The sequence below is a fragment of the Nyctereutes procyonoides genome, unplaced genomic scaffold, assembly GCF_905146905.1.
Source record: "Nyctereutes procyonoides isolate TBG_1078 unplaced genomic scaffold, NYPRO_anot_genome, whole genome shotgun sequence".
NCBI classification, from domain to species: domain Eukaryota; kingdom Metazoa; phylum Chordata; class Mammalia; order Carnivora; family Canidae; genus Nyctereutes; species Nyctereutes procyonoides.
In genome coordinates this window covers 4,362,559-4,382,869 of record NW_026575028.1, presented here as the reverse complement: position 1 = coordinate 4,382,869, position 20,311 = coordinate 4,362,559, and the positions used below count along the sequence as shown (strand labels likewise).

The following is a 20,311-nucleotide window of genomic DNA, read 5'->3' as shown; positions in this document are numbered from 1 at the left end:
TCTCTCTCTGTATCCTTAAATTTTGACATTTTAATTATAGTGTATCTTGGTGTGGTCTCTTTGGGCTCATTTTGTTTGTAACTCTCTGGGATTCCTGGATCTGGAGGTGTGTTTCCTTCCCCAGGTTATGGAAGTTTTCAGCTATTATTTCTTCAGATAAGTTTTCTTCCTCTTTCTCTCTCTCTTCTCTTTTTGGGATTCCTATAATGTGAATGTTAGTCCTTTTTTTTAAGATTTTATTTATTTACTCATGAGAGACACAGAGAGAGGCAGAGACATAGGCAGAGGGAAAAGCAGGCTCCCTGTGGGAAGCCCGATGCAGGTCTCAATCCCAGGGCCCCGGGATCACAACTGAGCCAAAGGTAGACATTCAACCACTGAGCCACCCAGGTGCCTCAAATGTTAGTCCATTTGATGTTACCCCATAAGTCCCCTAGACTACCTTCATTTCTTTTTTTTAGTTTTTTCCTTTTGATCTTCTTTTGGATGAGTTCCACTGCCCTATCTTCCAGCTCACTGATTCTATCTTCTGCTTCATTTAATCTGCTGTTGAACCCATCCAGTGGATTCTTCAGTTCAGTTATTCTTTTCTTCAGTTCTATTTGTTTGGTACTTATATTTCCTGTTTCTTTGGTGAAGTTCTCACTGTGTTTATCTATTCTTCTTCAAGTCTGATGAGCATCTTTATAAGCATTACTTTATGACCAATTACTCATCTCTGTTTCGTTGAAATTTTTTCTGGGGCTTCATCTTGTTCTTCTCTTTAGAACATATGCATTTGTCTCATTTTGCTGGAATGTCTGTGTTTGTTTCTATGCATTAGGTGAAACAGCTCTGTCTCCCAGTTTTGCAGGAGTGACCTTATGTAGGAGATGAACTTTATTGTTCAACCATGCCCTAGCTCTTGTTTGTCTCTCAAACCATTGTGATTATCTACGTAGCCTGATTTCTCCTTGGCAGCTCCCAGTTGTGGAGGGATGCCAAGACTTGTGAGTGTTCCAGAAGGAGGGATTTCAGTCGGTACCTGGTTTCAGGTTGTTTGGAAACTAGACCCTTAAGCAGCAAGTTTTAAAGCATGCAAATATATACAGTTCTACGGGACCATAATCATAGACCCTGCCAGCCTGCAAAACAAGCAGTCTGGAGAGGTCCCTTCAGTGATAGTTGCAAAATGTGAGCCTCCTTTCTGGGAGGTACCAGCAAGCTGTCTGGGTGGGTGTAGCAAGGCTGAGGGTCAGCTCAATGATGGTAACCCCTGCTTCCTGATAGCACCTCCATAGCTTCTAGATGTGTGGCAAACCTGAAGCCTGTGCCCCAAGCTAATGCTCCAGGACATATAAATAGGTCTTTTCCATCAGATAACTAGGGGTGTGTATCTGCTGTCTGTGCAGTGCCCTGGGGATAGCATTCTGCCAAGAACTTTCTCTCCAATTGTTTCAGACCTGTATGACCCAGAAACACAGTCCCCAGCCACTGGAGCTGGGTGCTCGGGCATCCCCTGTGGAGGCTACATACATAGGCCAGCTTTGGCAGGGCTGCAGTCAGGCAGCAGGTGGGGGCAGGGCTTTTGTCCTACTGGCTTAGGCGGGGTTTTGGGAAGCAGCACAAGGGCTGTCCGCGGGTGCTAGCAGGGTAGAGGGAAAGTGACAAAATGGCATCCACCAATACTGGCTCTTACAGGGCAGAAGGAGAACACCGAAAATGGCACCTGCCAGCATCTCCTTCCCTGGAGAGAGTCCCAACAGGCTCTCGGCCTTCTGGCAGGCACTAAAGTGCTATTCTTAAAAGAATAGCAAATGAGTCTCTTTCACTTATGGTCTAGGCGCTTTCCAAATTGCTGCTTCTGCACTATCCCAGGACGACTGCATCTGCACACAAGCCCTTTAAGAGTGGAGTCTACGTTCCCTACAGCCCGATGGTATCTCAGACCTATGCCCTGTTGGTTTTCAAAACCAGATACTTTGGGGGCTCGTCTCTCTGGTGTAGGTCCCAAGGCTGGGGTATCTGAGCAGGGCACAAACTCTTCTCTATACAGTGACGAGTTCCAAATTTCTGAGATCCCTCCAGAATGTGGGTCATCATGCGAGGGGTGGAGTTTTTGGCAAGACTGTGTCTCTACCTAACTTAGGCATCTCAATGTGGTCTGTTTATCCATTGCGAAGTAGTTTTTTTTTTTTTAAGATTTTATTTGTTTATTAGAGAGAGAGCAAGTATGAGAGACAGAGAACAAGCAAGGGGGAGGGGTAGAGGGAGAAGCAGACTCCCCATTGAGCAGAGAGCCCAATGTGGAGCTCAATCCCAGGACCCTGAGATCATGACCTAAGCATAAGGCAGATGCTTAACCGACTGATCCACCCAGGCACCCTACTATTCCAGTAGTTTTTAGGTCTTTTTCAGGGGAAATTTTTCCCTAAGTAGCTGTAGGTCTGTGTTTATGGGAGAAGGTGAGTTCAGGATCTTCCCACACTGCCATCTTGAATGGAAGCTCCTTTATCACACAGAGCACTTAGATCAAAGGATGTCTCAGACCTTTAAAGAATCAAAGGTCTCAGGGGCACCTGAGTGGCTCAGTCAGTTAAGCACTGGACTTTTGATCTCTGCTCAGATCTGACCTTGGGGTCATGAGTTGAAGCCCCACATTAGGTTCCACTAATTAAGTAATTTTTTTTTTTAATTTTCTAAAAATTAGGTGCCAAGGTGGTTCAGTCAGTTGAGCATCTGCCTTTGGCTCAGGTCATGATCCCAGAGTCCTGGGATCAAGTCCTGCATCAGGCTCCCTGCTCAGTGGGGAGCCTGCTTCTCCCTCTCCCTCTGCCCACCACTTGTGCTCTCTACCTCAAATAAATAATATCTTCTTGGTAAATTTTTTTAAATTAAGAAAAAGAATCAAAGTGCTCCAAACACCTGGGTGGCTCAGTGGTTGAGTATCTGCCTTTGGCTCAGGTCATGATCCCAGGGTCCGGCTTCCCACAGAGAGCCTGCTTCTCCCTCTGCCTCTCTCTCTATGTCTCTCATGAATAAACAAATAAGATTCTTTTAAAAAAATAAAAACACTCAGTAATTGCTTGTTGATGAATTAATAGAATGACTCTTGAGCATGCTGAAGTATGAATCCACTCTCATATCTATAGAGAACCAGAAATGGGAGTAGAGGCATGGACAGAGAAGTTAGGAAATCAGAGAAAAGCCTCTTGGATCTCTGCTTGGGGAATGTATCCACTATATGCCTCAAAGTAGCAAACTCTCAGCTGAAGCAGGCTGAGGTCCTCCATCCAATTTTTCCAATTCATTGGCCAGAAGGAGTTGCTGAGGTTGCTCGTCTTGCTGTGATGCCAGATTTCTCAAGGTTTGCAAACTCAGCTTTGCACGTTTTCCTCAACCCTAAACACTGGTGCACAGTCTTCTCCATGAGCTGGTCAGATATCATTAACCCCGCAACAGTAGCACAATGCTGTCACCCTAGGTCACCCAGAAGCATCAAGGGTGGCTCCCAGCGTGGTGCCAGCTGCTTGCCCTTCCCCATAATCCTCAGCAAATCCTCCGGCTGAGCTGGGTCAGTGTCCCCACAGCACGGTCAAGCAGGAAGAGGGAGAAAGACCAGGAGGCTGAGCTGTGCAGAGGACCGCACTTTCACAGAGAACCTTTGGGCCACAAAACATTTCTTTTCCAAGAGATGCTGAGAGGGAGCAGGGAGACAATAAAACACCGAGGGGCTTTCAAATGTGAAACCCCACTCAGCCTTTGTTTTCATTTGATGAATGCACAAACCACGAAGCAGATGACAGACCAAAGAACGTTGTTGTGCTAAGAAACTATATTTCATCAAGTCTAGCCTAAGATCTCCAGGGAGAGGTAAGTTTGATGAATGATCAGCGCCGACGAGGACTTCACCAGCAGCCCCAGTGCAGCATCCCCTAAACTAGCACTGGGGATTCATTAATGAACCGGGGCTGCCTCTTCCCCAGTTTCCTGCCTCCCTGCCACTTGTGACATTTCACAGGAGAGAAGAGCCACAGAGGAGAAGAGCTACTGAGGTAGGTAATAAGAACACTTTAAAAACAAATACATTGTAGGAAGTCAAAATGTCAAGTTCATTGTGCTGCCTGAAGGCCTGGGAATGATACAGGCCCACATCTTCTTACCTTCACTGCTGCAGTTATAAGATGAGAGGGAGAAAGTCTAGGGCAGGGTAGGTACAGTATTTGCTGGGTAAATGAATATATGAATTCCCAACAGAGGCTTGGATCTGGGGTGGCCAGCTGGCTTTCTTAAAGACTTGTCACTCAGGGACTCACATTCTTCAGAGATGCCATGAAAATTAGCAAGGGGGTACTAAGCAGCCAAGCTCTCGGCAGCTTCCAGGGCTTCCGGCCCTGCTTCTGCAGCTCCGGTAGCCCTAGCAAAAGCTGTCTGCTCCAAAGGCCAAATTCCAGATTACCCTCAAAGCCCAGCCAGCACAAGCGCCAGACACATGCAAACACACGGAAGCCACCTCAAACAACAGCTCTCGCCCAACAGGAAGATTAAGCGCCCTGTCCTTGCCAGTTCCCCAGGTTGACCCATATGGTAGGGAGAGGGCTGGGAAGAGAGGGGACCGATGCCATCGTCCAAAGATCAGTGGGGTCCATTCCTAAATATTCTAGTTCTCCTCCTCCTGGCCACATAAAGGAACTGCACATCCATGTCCTCCCACCTCTGAGCACACATGCCTTCACGAAGTGGAGTCTTTCCCCCAGCCCTGGAGTTCCCACCGGCCCTATGACTCGCTTCAACCAAGCAGCTGATGGATGTGACACTGTGAGACGCCAGAGCATAGATCCCAAGAGGTCCTGGTGATCCCATTTTCACTGTAGAGGCCAGCTTCCTTGAGAAGGAGAAATCACGTGGGGAAAGAGAGACCCAGGTGAGAGGCAGCGCCAATCTGCAGACAGGTGGGAGAGGCTCTCAGCCAGTCCAGGCCCTGCAGAGCCACCAGGTGGCCGCTGCTTCCGCATGAATAAACTCAGGTAATGGGACCAGCTGAGCCTGGCCTGAATGGCCCACAGAATCGTGAGCAAACAAAATGCCTTTTGTGTTCATCTACTACATTTTGGGGTGGTTTGTTATGCAGCGATAAACAATCGATATGACACTCATCCAGCAAGTCTGTGCAGCTATTCCCAAGAATGAGGTCATTCTCTATGCACTGGTGTGGAAACATGGCGAACGAAGTTGCCAGTCAGTATAATACAATTCTATTTATGGAAAATGTTAAGTTAATAGGTGGACAGCTGGATGCCAATCTCTCATAAAATACCTGGAAAGAATAAAAACCGAAGTATTAACAGTGACCATCTCTGAAGGGCAGGATTATAGGAGATTTTCCTTTTATACAATTAATGTCAAGTTCGAATACTATAATGAATTGGTGTTATTTTTGCAACAAAAGCAAAGAAAGGTACGTTTAAAAAAATAACTCACCCTGAATTCTGCTACAAGCTGATTTTTCCTAAAACATCCCTTTCAGCCTGTCATTCCCCTGCTCAGGGACAAACACTGCTCACACCCATCCCCTGCCCCACCAGGGCTCCTAGAATCTGACCCTCCTCTGGGTAGCATCCAAGATCCAAGGAAGCCCCAGTTCGAAGCCTCCCTCTCTAGCCAGTGAATGCTCCTCCCCCTTCCCTGTATCTCCAGGTCACACCCACCTTGCCCTGCCCCCCTCCCCACCTCCACCAGTGCAAACACACAAAGAACCCCTTCCTTTGACTCTCAAAACCCCACCTCTCCCTCCCCCTTCGCCAGGCCTATCTCTTCTGGGTTCCTCTACAGATCCTCAGAGAAAGTTCCTGCCAACTTTGCCCTGGATTGGATGGCTTACTATGTTATTCTCCCTGCACTCCAGGCACTGACAGTGCCTCAAGGGGAACTTCACAGACACCGGCGGGCTGCCTGGCCGCCACCATCTCCAGATTCTCCGACTAATAGCAAGACAGAAGAGGCCAGACAGGCAGTTCTAACCCACTTCCCTCTCTGTGCCCACAGCCTGGGTGGTGTGAGATGCCCCTGGACTACAGCTTCCTCCCCACGCACCCATCTCCAGCAGCAAGCAAGTGGGAGCCAATTTGCAATGGCTGTTAATTCAGAGTGACTCATGCCTTCAGGGCTGCTCTAGGGGCTCTCCCTCCCCACCCTCCAGGTCCCACAAGCTGCATTCAGATCCAAACTCTGACTTCAAACCTAATTGCCTTCCTGGGGGGCCCAACGGCACTTCCTCCCTCAGGGGTCTGCAATCTGCACGTCCAGTTTTTAAACAAAGCTGTTTAGAACCTCTCAGGATTAAGACAAGTGGAAAATTACAAGCCCAGACCTCTACCTCACTTTCTCTAAAACACAACATGCCATGCTACGTGTTCACACACCCCCATTCAAACCCAGTCAGTCACCCTGCCCCTCTGAGCCCTTCTAGAGGGCTTGGCCCAAGTGGGGGCTGGGGACTTGCTCAGGCAGAATCTGCTCCCTCTGTCCCTGGCACCTCCCCAACTCAGGGCTTGTGGGAGAGCAGCAGGCCCCTAAGCCTCAGTTTGCACACAGTGGCAGGTGGCCAGGTGACAGGGCTCAAGCAGGGCTCTCAGGTACGGTGTTCAAGTCTTATACTGCCCTCTAAGGAGGAGGCATTCACTTCCCAGGTATATAGTGACATACTGAAAGGGCTCAGGTGGGGCTCTCACCTCAACTCCAGAGCAACACAAGAGAACTTCTTTCCATACAAACCCATGCAGGCACAGCCAGCCACACACACTACAGCACACATATGCATACTAAACTTCCCACATACACACGTGCATGGCCACACCTTGTTCCAGCCTCGCTCTAAGTATCCCCCTGAGATCACTTCCTTCCCCTTCACCACTGTTCTCAGAGGCCTGTCCCCAACTGCAGCCCCTCTCCTGGGCTCAGAGCCTGACACACTATCCTCCCTGGGAGCAGAAGGAGCACAGTATGCATGTGCCACCAGCAACATGTTGCCCCCCGCCCCGGCCCCCGTGATGGTGGGAGGTTGTGGCCACAGGTATACATGCAGCCAGGGTGACTGCCCACCAGGGCTCCAAGAGACTTCCCAGGCAAAGCTAGACATTGTTCAGGTTGTACAATAATTCACTTGCTTTAATTTTTCCTTTTAACCTAAGAAAGGGCAGTTTTTCAAATTTGCACAATGGTGCTGTAAGGGTTGGCAGTGGCCTATGCTGCTAAGGCCAAAAGCCAAGAACTCATCAAGATCCTGTGCCAGGGTTGCAAGACCCTCAGCCTTCCTGCAGGGACAGCAGGCGTCCCCAATAAGCAGAGGGGCTCCAGGAGGTCTGCTGAGCTCTCTGACTCTTCAGACCCCCTAGACAGTTGTCCATCCATACCGTTTCCTATCCCCATCACAAAGTCAGATATTTGAGCAAACGCTGACCACTGAACATAAAAATGGTCACAAGGCTCTCAAGAAGTACATGAGTATTCACAGTACAATTAATCTCCAGCCACGTATAAGGAAGGAGTGGGAAGGGAGACAGAGGGGAGGAGGGATATGGTAAACTCAAAAGCACACAGTATTAAACAAGGTACAGTCAAAAAATAATCCACGTTTCACTCCTGAATATGAACTAAAGCACACATGCCGTGATATTCCAAACCAGTAGAGGTGTTCCTTCTGGTTCTGTCCTGTTCACAAGTGCCTCAACCCAGCTCAGGCTGAGTTTGTGGTTCAAGAGGAGGGAAAGGGTTTGGATGTTGGACTACACCTAGGGAGATATTCTCATTTCATTATGCTGTGGCTATACTTGAAAGTTGAAATTATTAACTCATCAGGCTAGAGCGCAGCAATGGAACTTTCTAGCTCCTAAATGCATCAGGCAGGGGCAGGAGGCAGTTAAAATGGAAGTGGCAGCAGAGCCCTCAGTACAGGATGGAAGTCAGGCAGCAAGACCCTGCCACCAACTGGACAGGTGACCATCTCTGTAAACAACCTCCGCCCTCCCTGCGACTTCCATCAGAAATCAGAGCCTCTGGTTTAATCATTAACTTCACTCTTTCCTCTTCCATTCACCTCTAGGCCAGAGACAGAGAGGGCACTTGTAAGAGGAGGAGATACTTGGGAAGCCCCAGGACTGGAAGCCAAAGCCTCCTCGTCCCACTCAGAAACCACTTTCATCAGAGCTAATGGCCATCTTGCAGGTGAGGAAACCAGCCTGAAGAAAGCAAGCCATTTGCAAAAGGTCACAAAGCCCATTAGAAGCAGAGGCAGGAGCCAGATGAGAGCCCCCCATCCCAGGGACTGGCCATCATTCCAGAGGCTCAACAGCATGACAAGAAATGGCAAAACCAAAGCCCTGTGAGGCCAAAACCACAGTAGAGGACAAGCTCCCTGTCCCAAGGGTCCCTCCCTCAGATCTCCCTCCCAGGTGTACAGAAGGACAACAGCCTTCTGGCCAGAAATGACTGGTGATGTCAGGGCCTGCCTGTCTCCCCAGGGCTGCACGGGCCTCCTGGGAAGCTCACTACCACATTTTGCCCTACAGGACCCACCAGGAGCAGGCCCCATAGAGTCTCCACAAGGCAGGCTATACTGGGTAGAGCCAGGAGGTGCTGAGCAGCACAGAATGACACTAGTCCTCAAGTCTATCCCTGCCTGCTGCCTGTTCTCCACCAGGCTGGTTTCCTTCAGCTCAGTCGGCTGCGCCTGGCTGCACTGCATCGTTCATCCACAGGCAGTGCTCCAAATCCCAGAGCGGTGACAATGAAAGCAGACACCCCACCCGGGCCCCAGGGAGGAGGGGGGAAAGACTTAAAATGGGAGCTCCCACATTCCTGCTGTAGCAGGCCAAAGGACAGACCTGGAGGCGATTCTCAGGAGCCGCAAGAAGGGGGTACGGATGGAATTTCTGCCCTACCTCTCACTAAAGATAGGGTCTCTGGCAAGTCTGACCTGCTCTCAGCCTCAGCTGCAGCCCCTGTAACAGGGGGGCACATGAGGGCTACCTCACAGGACTCTTGGGAAAATTCAATGAGATTTAAATTAAGATTTGATAGGACATCCATTAAACTGTTGTGGACAGAAAGAGTCTGAAACTGTGGGTCCTGGGAATGATGACAAATGTGAACACTGGCATCCTAAGTATGACATGCAAAGTATGGCAGGACAAGAAGAGGTCCATGGCCACTCCTGGGGCATCATATAATCTCTGCGGGAACCCAGGGAGAAAGGAATCTATGGCAAGGTAAGCCATCAGCCAGCACCATCTTCCAACCACCACTCCCCTCCTCCCCCCACACCGCTGAATTCTTGAAGGTGAGAGATTTACAAATCACCCCAGCAGAAGGAAGCCATAGGATAAAACACACATAAATTAAAACATAAAAAGGCCCAGGCCTGTAAGCAGCAAGCCCCAGGGAACCTGAATCCACACCATCCACAAGGGCTGCCTACCTACCTAAGTAGCTCCTGCCTAGCTCCAGCTCAGTGGGTGCCTTGATGCCCAAGTGCTGGGCACAGAAGAGGCTATCAGCAAGACTCCAGGAGCCTGCAGGAGCAGAGATTAAGATTCGGGTGGAGATACTGGCAGAGGGGGCCCACCCAGAGGGCCAGGGGCATTGCTGCAGCGGCAGCCAGCAGAGAGGAACAGAGACAGGTAGGATTGGCCAGATTCCCCCAGATTCTTTTCTGGCCAGCTAGTGGGAGGTCCTCCACTCTGGATCCCAAACCTGATGGGAGGAGACAGGAAGTAGGAAGTTACAGGCCTCTCCTGCTTCCCTAGGTCTCCTCCCTGCAATCAGGGAGGCCAAGGAAGAAATTGAGAGTACTACCCCAAGTGTCAGTCAGAAATAGCAGGGAGGAAATAGCTGTCTCCTTAACTCCTAAAGCCCAATTTAAGGAACTTATCAATTCAAAGTCAAGAGCTAACACAGAGAGACATCCAGAAAATACCAGCATCCCATTCTATCCTCCCTCCCTGATCCACAGTTAAAGGACAAGAGAGACTTTAAACAGTTTATAACACACACACTCTCAGAGCCCCCATGACATCATGGACCCAGACTGACCTATTTCCTTTAATTTTCTGCAAACACCTTGGCTGCTGACAGATAAGAGAAGATCCTAGGATATTCCTGCAGGAAAATAAAAAATTAAGTAATCACTCTGCTGGGAAGCCAGTCCAGGGTAAATTTTGTCCAGCAATGGCTACTCTTTGGGGAGGCAGCCTCCCATTAGAACCTATTCAATCAACAGAAGGAGAAGGCCAAAAATAGCAAATTGGTTTCAGCTGCTGTGACAATTCCACTTGGCTAATAGTGGGTACCTAAGCATCATAAGCAGAACTCAAGCCCTAGCTCAGTGGTTAAGAGAGCTGTGATTGATTAGTGATGTCTGTTATGGGGAGTTATAACAGTAACCTGTTAAATCAATTTGCCATCCTTGGGTAGACCCTTGGCATCAAGGATTTAACATCTGTAATTCTGACCACTGACAAGTGATCTGAAGTTTCAAGATCTGTAAAACTATATTACTTTACTGAGACCTGACTTTGACTCATATACTATAGGTGAGGGGCTTATGTAAAGGAACAGGCCACATTGTTCTTTCCACCTCTACCACATCCCAAGTTATCTTGTGGAGCAATAAAAACATGGCAGGAAATGACCATCAAGTGACAGAAAACTAGAGCAGAAGTTGGAAGGGTCACTCAGGCTATGAAGGTATATGCAGGAGACATTTGGCTATGGTAACATGACTCTGGAGAAAGCCAGGCCCAAGTGCAAATAAATGTTGCATGTGGATGCAAATCTAGCTTTGTAGAAGGTGCAAGATTCATTTCTTGAGGACGTCAGAGGTCCACACTGTGCCCACTCTGTGCCACTCAGCAGTGAATCCCGGGCCAGGAATAACACAGAGGGAGTTGGAATCCACATCCTGAAGGAGCTTCCATCTACTTGGAGAAAGCATGGTGAGCACTGGGAACAGTAAACAGCACTGCCTATTGACAGTCACCCAGCTCAGAAGTGGCTTCAATCCCTCTTCCTCCTTTCCTCACCACTCCCAACTGACCAATTCACAAAGGCCCTCAACTCTGCTTCCAAAATGTCCCTGGTTCAGGTCCTCCTCACCATTCCTCACAGCTGCCCAGTGCTCCCCCGACCATGATTTTCCCCCTTCCCAGACCCCACACTCGCCCCCCCTTAGCCCCAGCCCCACTTCTGCAGCCCCTATGCAAAACCCTGCAAAGTTCCCGGGCCTTCCCAATGTTGATTGCTGTCTCCCCAGCAGCAGCTCAGTGCCTGCACATGGTGGGCACTCAGCTTCTCATGGATGGATGGAAGGAAGGAATACATTCAATCCTTGGCTGCATATTTGTAGTGACCACAATAGGCCCACTGTCTACCTGTCCAACCTTTTCTTCCTCCGCTTCCCTTCACACAACCTACTCATCAGCCCACACTCTCAAGTGCCTCTCTGCAGGCTGATCCTTCCTCCCTTCTGCTGAACTGCAAGCCACTCTTCCAAGTTCACCTTGGTGCATGAGGTGCTTGTCCAGAATTGGGGTGATGAATCCCCCTGTATGAACCCACATAACACTGTAGGCCACTCACCTTATACCCTGAATTGCCACTTTTTGAACCCCTTTCTTAACCCTTTACTGCATTCTACACCCCATGAAGACAAGGACCTTTGTGCTTTTTATTTTTGCTTCATCAGAACTTAGCACAGACTCTTGTACTATAACACACGCTCCCAGTGTTTGTAGAATTCACTAAAGAATCACCCCAGGCAGTGTATAAAAGCCAGGAGAGATGAAGACAGAAAATGCCAGGGAAGTTCCAAGGGAAAAGAAGTGCTGTGCGGATGAGTGGCCAGAGAAGGCTCCAAGAAGGAACTCAAACATGAGTATAGTCTTGAAAGGGGGAGGAGGCGGGGGCGGGGAGCACTCCAGGAAAGTGGAACAGTGTGAACTCAGGGATGAAGAAGGATTAAGCAAAGCATGCTTAGATGAGTTTGGCTGGAACTGAGGGTCCCAGGCAGGGGCCGGGGAGTGGGGGAGACGGCCAGGAGATAAGGCTAGATAGGAAGGCTGGAGACAGATAGGAAGGATGCTGAGTGCCAGGCTAAGGTACCTGGATTTGATTCATCCACTCTTAGTGAGGATGACAATCATGCCAGGCCTGGGCTTTAATGATAGAAGAAAAGAAGTCTTGTCCTCTTTTGCTCTGAGCATATTAGTCTAGTCTCCTCAGCTAGGTTATAAATAACAACCACTATTTACTGCACACCTGCTGTGTGTGAGGCCCGAAGCTCCAAGCTTCACATACATTATGAGCTTCACATACATTATCTCATCACTCCTTCTAATAGCCCTGAGAGCTTGGTATTGTTATCTTCATTTTACAAGCAGGAAGCTAAAGCTACAAGAGGTGAAGGCACTTGCCCAAGGCCTCACCCACTCACTCAACAATGCAGCAGGGACTGGAGTTAGACACTCCAGGGATAAAGGCCAGCACTCTAGCCAGTTACCGCAGACCCAGAGACTTCCCATTTAAGCTGGGCTGCTTCTCCACAACCCTCCTTAGTAATTCATCAAGGCCAACATTTATTAAGCACACAGTAGGAGCATAATTAAGCACACTAAGGAGAATGGTGGTTTGGTGGGGGTAAGAAATGGAGCGTTAATTGTTTAATGGGTGTATGGTTTCAGTCTTGCAGGATGAAAAAGTTCTAAAGATCTGGTGCACAATAATGTGAGTATACTTAACACAACTGAACTCTGCATTTAAAAATGGCTAAGATGATAAAATCTGTGAGGTTTTATACCACAATTAAAAACATTTTTTAAATAGAACGCACTTATTACTTGACTAATGGTCTACCACCAGCATCTTCTATTGTTAATTATCTAATGCAGGAAGACACCCTAGAAACATTTTAATCCAGTAATTCTCCAAAACACAGAGCTGAAAAGGGGGGGTAACATGCCCAGGGCTGCAGGAACAGATGGCATTAGAGCTAAGATCAGAGCCCAGCTCTCCATAGACTCAATGGGGAAGAATGGCAGAGACAGCACAGCTTAATACAAAACACATGGCTGGGGCAGGGGTAGTGTCAGAAGCCTCAGGTTCAAGTTTTGCTTCTTCTACCTAATGAGTTCTGCAACCACAGAATAGTCATGGACTCTCTCTGAGCCTCATTTTCCCAGTCTATAAGAAGGCAATTAAAAAGAACTTGTATGTGGGCAGCCTTGGTGGCGCAGCGGTTTGGCGCCGCCTGCAGCCCAGGGCGTGGTCCTGGATACCTAGTCCCACGTTGGGCTCACCGGCATGGAGCCTGCTTTTCCCTATGCCTGTGTCTCTGCCCCCCCCCCCGTTGCTCATAAATAAATAAATAAATAAATAAATAAATAAATAAATAAATAAAATCTTAAAAAAAAAAAAAAGATAGCATCATTATTAAAAAAAAAGATGGGATCCCCGGGTGGCGCAGCGGTTTGGCGCCTGCCTTTGGCCCAGGGCACGATCCTGGAGACCCGGAATAGAGTCCCACGTCGGGCTCCCGGTGCATGGAGCCCACTTCTCCTCCCTCTGCCTGTGTCTCTGCCTCTCTCTCTCTCTGTGACTATCATAAATAAATAAAAATTTAAAAAAAAGAACGTATATGTTATGAGATTATGTGTGAATCAAATAAAATTACATACAGCCAATGTGCAGGGAAAGCACCTGGCCACCTGCAAATTACTTTATAAAACTGGTTATTGGGACGCCTGCTTGGCTCAGCAGTTGAGCATCTGCCTTGGGCAGAGGGTGTGATCCCGGGGTCCTGGGATGGAGTTCCCCAACCAGCTCCCCATAGGGAGCCTGCTTCTCCCTCTGCCTGTGTCTCTGCCTTTCTGTGTATCTCATGAATAAATAAAATCTTTTTTAAAACACTGGTTATTGTTATTAATACTAGATATTTGTTCATAGATTTAAAGATTTAAATCTGATTTAGTCAGGCCAAAATAAATAAATAAATAAATCCCATTCCATTCTGGTCCGCTCTCAGCTGTTCCAGGCCTTGCACACAGCAGGTCTTCAATGAGTGAGTGCAGAGCTGATTTACCCTTCAAGTTCCATCAACCCCAATCTTGTTTCCCCTCACCCCCAACCCACAGCCCAGCTGCATCAACCATGCTGGAACCAGGTGGAAGATAGGAAGCCCCTGTGAATGTCTGCCTCCCTGGCTGCATTCCTTAGCTAAATATAAATGATTCGTCCAGTCCGTTGTTTGAAATTATCCATAATACCTCGCCTTGCCTCCCCATTACTTACGATGACAAGCTGACTGCACATCTTTACAGCAGAACATACATACAAAACATTCTCTGTGGCTATTTTTAGTAGCGAAAGGGAAGCTGGCGGGTATACAGGGATCAGAGCATGAGTCCTCTGTTTTCTCCACTAGTCCAGGAAAGCTTCCTGGAGGAGGAAACCTCGAAGTCACCTAAAAGGGGACAGCTGCAGGTCAGAAGTCACCCTCACATAATGAGTTTGCTTCTCTGAACCAAAGGGAAGTGAGTTCCTGCCCTCTTACACACATTTTTGGGATGGGGAGGAAAGATCGACACATCCCAGGGGATCCCTTATCATTCCAGTGCTGCAGGTTGGGCCAGACAGTACAGGCATTTGGGGAGGAGTTAGGGAAGAGGTCAACATCCTTTTCAAAAAAAAAGAGGACATCAAAGACTCCAATTCCGAGATACATAAGTGCAAACTCTGCTCACATACCAAGCCAATTTCTTGTTTGGCCTTTTTTGTTTGTTTGTTTCCAACCACAAGAAAGTTTTTTAAAGTCCCAAACTTGGATGCACAGATGGACTACATCTTGGAGCTCGGGATGTGCCAAAGCCCTGTCACTGTGAACGCCGATCGGCCAGCGGCGGCCCAAGGCGCGGTCCGGGGTGTCTGGGGGCCGCAGGCAGTACCCCAGCCCTGCTCGAGTCCCCCCGCCGCCCCGGGGGCGCCCCACTGGGCCGCACGGGCAGGGAGCCTTGACAGCTCCGGCGCTCTCCCCTTCTGCTGCAACCTCAGCCCTGCCATCCCTTCACTTGGGGCTCCGCGGGCCGCCCTCCCGCAGCCCGGTTCCCAGGGGGTCTCCCTCGAGCCTCGCCCCTGCAGACCCCTCTCCGCTCCCTTACGCGGCCGCGCGCACACACACCCGCCCCGGCCGCCTCCCGCGCCGCCTGTCCTCACAGCGCGCCTCCCCATCCCTCCCGCAGCTCGCCCACCGCCGCCCTCCCGTCCCCCCTGCCCGGGGCGCCCCCAGCCCCTCCCCACGATGGGGGGACGCGAGCTGGCCCGGCCCGCCCACAGCCGGCGCGAGTCCCGCGGGGTCGCGGGCTCCCAGGGCCCCCGCCGCCCGCTCGCCCCGCGCCGCACTCACCGCGGTCGGGGAACGTGGGGTCCCGGCTCGCGCCCGCTCCCGCACCGCCGCCGCCGCCGCCAGCGGAAACGGGGGGCGGGGCCGGGGGCTCGCGGCGGGGGCCGGGGCCTGCCCGGGAGTGGCGAGGCCGCGGGGCGGGGCCGGCAGGGGGCGGGGCGGGGGCGGGGCCTCCGAGGGGCCGAGGGGCGGGGCCGGCAGGAGGAGGGGCGGGGCGGGGCCACCGAGGGGCCGAGGGGCGGGGCCGGGGCGTGCGGGGAAGGGGGGGAAGGGGGGTGGGTCCGCGCGCAGCGGGGAGTCCGAGCGGGCTCGCGTGGCCTGGGCTGCACCCAGCCAGGGCCGCTCGCCCTCAGCGTGCTGGGGAGGGAGCCGGCAGGGAGCGCACGGCCGCCCTGGGCACCGGCGTCCCGGGCCAGGCGTGGCCGCCCTCTGCGCTTCCTTCCGGGAGCCTTCCTCCCCTCCCGCCGCGGGGTCCCCGACCGCCCGCTGCCCCCGCGGGCCCGGGCCGCCGCCGCCGCCGCCGCCGCCGGCAGCAGTGGGGAGGCGCCGAGCGGCCTGGGTCGGTCGCCGCTGCCCCCCACCGCGGGCCGCCTCCCGCCCCCCCGCCGCGCCCCAGAAATCCGTCCCGGCTGTGCGGAGCGGACCGGTCGCGGTGTGACGCCGGGTGTGCCGGGATCTGCCCGCAGATACCCTGGAGGAGGAGCCGCTCTCCGTCTCCCCAGGAGCGTCGGCCTCCGAGTGCGGATGAAGGGCACGGTGGGGCGGAGGAGCTGGCCTGAAGCTGGAAAAACTCAAGTTAGGCACCTCCGGGCCCAGCGCTTCCCAGAGGCCTTCCCGGGCCTGATTCTGGAAGCTGGAGGGCCTCGACTCTCCCTGAGTTCCTGGAGTGAGGCTGGGCAGCCACCGGACCTCCTCAGCACATGTGTCCCCCAGCGGACTCCGAGCTCCCCACGTGCACGGGCGTGTGCATGGGTGTGTGCACAGTCGTGCGCTGCCTACTGATTTGGATCCGACTTTTAAAACCTGACCATGATCCCCGGGGTCTCCCTGGCCTCTCCCAATGAGACTGGTGGTTTCTGCTCATCACCGGGCCCCCTCCCCGCTGTACACTCACCGTCTTGCTTGTGTCCATCACTCAAGCAAATGATCCACCTCCTTCTGACTCCCCGTTTCCTTCCTCCAAAGCGCTGTTCGGCTCCCTCCTCCCCTAAAATCTTCCTCCACTAACCCCCACCCAATGTCCAGCCACGGTGACAGCCCTTCAGCACAACACTGCCAGCTCTGCCCAGCTTCCAGAAGAGGAAATTCAGACCCAGGGAGGGAAACGGACTCGCTGGCCATATCTGCCCCGGAGAGGTACATCCTACTGTCAAAACAGAGAGGCAGCCTGGTATGGAAGCCCCCAAAGGGCTCTGGACCTGGACAGACCTGGAATTGAATCCTGGCTCAGTCTCTCATGGGTTGTGATCTTTCTAGGCCTGTTTCCTGACCTGTGAAATGTGACTTAATATTAGTGATGCCACATGGGTTGAGGGGATAACTAAGATGATGGAGGTGGAAGCAGAATATCTGATGCATGCGGGGTGCCTAACAAAATTTAGTTTCCTGCTGCCCTTTAAAGGAAGAGAAACAAATAAGAAATAAGAGAATATAGAGCCTTAGGGATGGAGAAACCTTAGAGGTCCCTCAGCAATAACCGAGAAAGTGGTTCTTCACTCCCCATCAACACATCCAGAGGTGGGGGACTCTGCCCCCAGAGGGGTTTATGGCTGCAAGAAACCCATGTGGTCAAAAGCTATAGAGGCTATAGGATTATTCAACACAAAGGAGGCCAAAGTGACTTGCAGTCTGTGACGCTGATCGTGTCTGTTGAGGACAAAACTCAAATAATTGTCCTGACAAGGAGGCAAGACATGCTTAGGGCAGGAGCTCCCAGAAGCATGGGGCCACAGTTTGCCATAGATGACTTCTAAGGAACATCATTGAGTTTCTGTCCTGCAGATTCTGGAAATGCTAAGGAATAATTACCCTATTGATAGGGCGACTGTATCCCGGTTGTCAGCTCACAACCCATCTACTCTACTTGTCCTTGCATAGTTATTAATTGTCCTCCTGTCACTCTTGAAATAGCTTGGTTTGGACAAAAAAAAAAAAAAAAAAAATTATATGTCACTTTAAGAACAAAGGCAGTACTCCACAAAGCTCCTCCCAGCCCTGATTATCAGCAATTCCGCTGGGATTCCCAAAGCCCCAGAGACTTCCAAAGATTGTATGTCCATTCATCCCTCTTGAAATCTCCAAATCAAATCAAAAATGGTTAAGTACAAATTCCCCCCCAAGTCAAGCAAAGGGAGGGTGCCTGCTGAATGGTGACACCTAGTGGGGAGAGTTCATACTGCGGGAGGCTGAGTGTTACGGGTTTCTCCAAATCAGCTTGTGTAGCAGAGAACAAGCGAACATTTACCAAGCGCTTATGTGTCCGGCACAGTTCCAAGTACTTCACATGTTTCATTCATTTGATCCCCACAGCCACTCCATGAGATAGGTACTATCAGCATCTCTCCGTTTTACAGATGAGACAACTGCGGCTCAGAGGGCAGGTAACTTTCCCCAGGAAGACGGAGCCAGGATATAAGCCCCAGTTGCCTGGCTGCAGGGCCAAGGCACTGAACTGCTTCGCTGTCCAGCCTCCATAGGCTACAGGTGCCGGGTTACTGCAGAGGTGTGTCTTCCCTCCCAAGTGACTTTTCCCACCCCTCCTGGTGATGACATGAAGGGAGAGTAGGAGGCAGAGTGCGTGAGGAGGCCAACCTGCACATCTACCAATAAAGAGGGGAGTTTCCGCATCTCCTGGGGATGAAGATCAGGGCACTAAACCAGACTGAGAGAAGATTTATAACCATCAGCCAGATGCACTGTGAGCTGCTAGATGAAAGAAATACTTTCCAGCGTAAAGAATAAAACAGTCCCTCCCTTACTGGACTGCCTTCAACATTTACTCATGCAGTTTGAAGGGTGCTGATCACAGAAGCCTACCATCTGCACCCAGAGGACCAACTAGACCTCCACCCATTCCCACGATGAAGGAGGCAGAAGTGACCCGAAATGGTTCTCCTGCTTCCTTTCCACACTGCCTCCCCTAGAGAATGCAGATCATCCCTAGTGCCCCTCTTTCCTTCAACTTCTTTCTTGTCCAAAGCTCAATGAGATGGATGTAGCAGAACTGAGGGAATGGTAAGAGTCTTGCACAAGTCTTTGTTGTAGGGTTGCCATATCATATTTGGGACATACTTATTCTAAATTTACCTGGGTGTCCTGTATTTTTTAATTGCTACATCTGGCAACTCCACTTTGGTATCAGTTGTAGCTAAAATAGTTAGAAAACTGAACTAAATCAGAGTTCTGTAAACTTTTCCTGTAAAGGGCCAGATACTCAATATTTTAGACTTTGTAAGCTATATGGTCTCTGTCACTACTCAACCCTGCCACTGTAGCACCCATAAACAATTCATAAGTGAATATGCATGACTGTGTTCCAATAAAAATTTATTTATAGGGGCAGCTGGGTGACTCAGTCCATTAAGCATCTGACTCTTGGTTTCAGCACAGGTCATGATCTCAGGGTCCTGAGATCAAGCCCCGTGTTGGGCTCCGTGCTCAGCATACAGTCTGCTTGTCTCTCTCCCTCTGCTCCTCCCCTCATCTCAAATAAATAAAAAAAAAATCTTAAAAAAAAAAAAACAACCAAACCTGATTTATAAAAACAGGCATCAGGCCACAGTTTGCCTAGCCCTGGACCAAGTTAGGGCCTTTAGATTCCTGGCTACCTTCAGATGTATTGTGAGGGTGACAATGGCCTAGACCCAAGTTCTCAAGTGTGGAAAAGAGAGAGAGACCGATCAAAATCATTACATGTAATGAACACCAGTAATTCCCAGGAGGTGTACATGTGTGAGACCCAAGTGGATCAGTGCCTGCAGGAGGCATGCACTTCTAGAGTTGTCTGGAGACACTAAGGTTTTACAAAGTCTTAGTCAGACCCTGTCTGAAGAAGTACAGATTCTACGTCCAGAGTTCCTAGTGGTCGGCATGTACTCCGTAAAGACAAAAATGCATAGGCAACATTGTGAAATCAGACAGAAAGTACAGAGGCTGAGAAAAGCAAATTGCCCCTGCAGACAGCCTTAAGGTGAAGCTCAAGCTGTTGGTAATCATTCACCTGATGCAGAGTACTCAGAGACACATGGGAGGTATCTGTGTCTACACACACGCATATGCCACATGCACACCATCTACCTGAACACATGGGTAGCAACTGGGGAATTTGCATGGCAGATTGAAATCAATAAATGTAACAGTAATAGCAATATGAGTTATATTTATATCAACTTTCTTAATGGTCTTAGAATATTCCTCTACACTTATCAAAGGCAATTCCGTGGTTTAAAATCCCAACTCAAGTTCTGCCCTTCAAACCAAACCACATCTAAAAGAGCTGACCAATTAAAAACATTAAATCCAATCATCAATTTGCCACAGCACAGGAAATGTTAATGTGTCTGGAGCAAGGGAGTTGTGGGGGGCATGCTGCAACATATAGGCAGAGGATCACATGAGCAGTCTAATGGCCTGACCACCCTGAACGAGCTGGATCTCTTCTGATCTCAGAAGCAAAGCAGGGTCAGGCCTGGTTAGTACTTGGTTGGGAGATTCCCATGGGCACCAGACTATAGTGAACCATGTTAACGGTTTTGACATGCACATATGTCTTAATAGATACATAACAATAGAATCGGATTTGCATTTTGAGACTGTCACTCTGTAGTATAGAGAACAAATTAGAGGGTGGCAGGGGCCAAAGGGATACAGGAGGCTTTAGCAGTG

At 50.2% G+C, this 20,311-nt stretch overlaps 1 protein-coding gene across 6 annotated transcripts in view; it reads right to left on the bottom strand.

The window, feature by feature from the left end:
• Positions 1 to 15,541, bottom strand: part of TSPAN9 (tetraspanin 9) — a 198,086-nt gene extending 182,545 nt beyond the window's left edge. For 2 of the 6 annotated variants that reach the window (XM_055315439.1, XM_055315445.1), the window contains exons 1-2: positions 15,431 to 15,514; positions 10,069 to 10,134 (exon numbers count right to left, since the gene is read on the bottom strand). The gene's annotated coding sequence lies outside the window, so the exon portion shown is untranslated. Of the gene's footprint in view, positions 1 to 10,068; positions 10,135 to 15,430 lie in introns of all 6 variants that reach the window. The other 4 variants (XM_055315442.1, XM_055315446.1, XM_055315444.1 and 1 more) reach the window with 3 other exon arrangements.
• Positions 15,542 to 20,311: the final 4,770 nt, after the last annotated feature.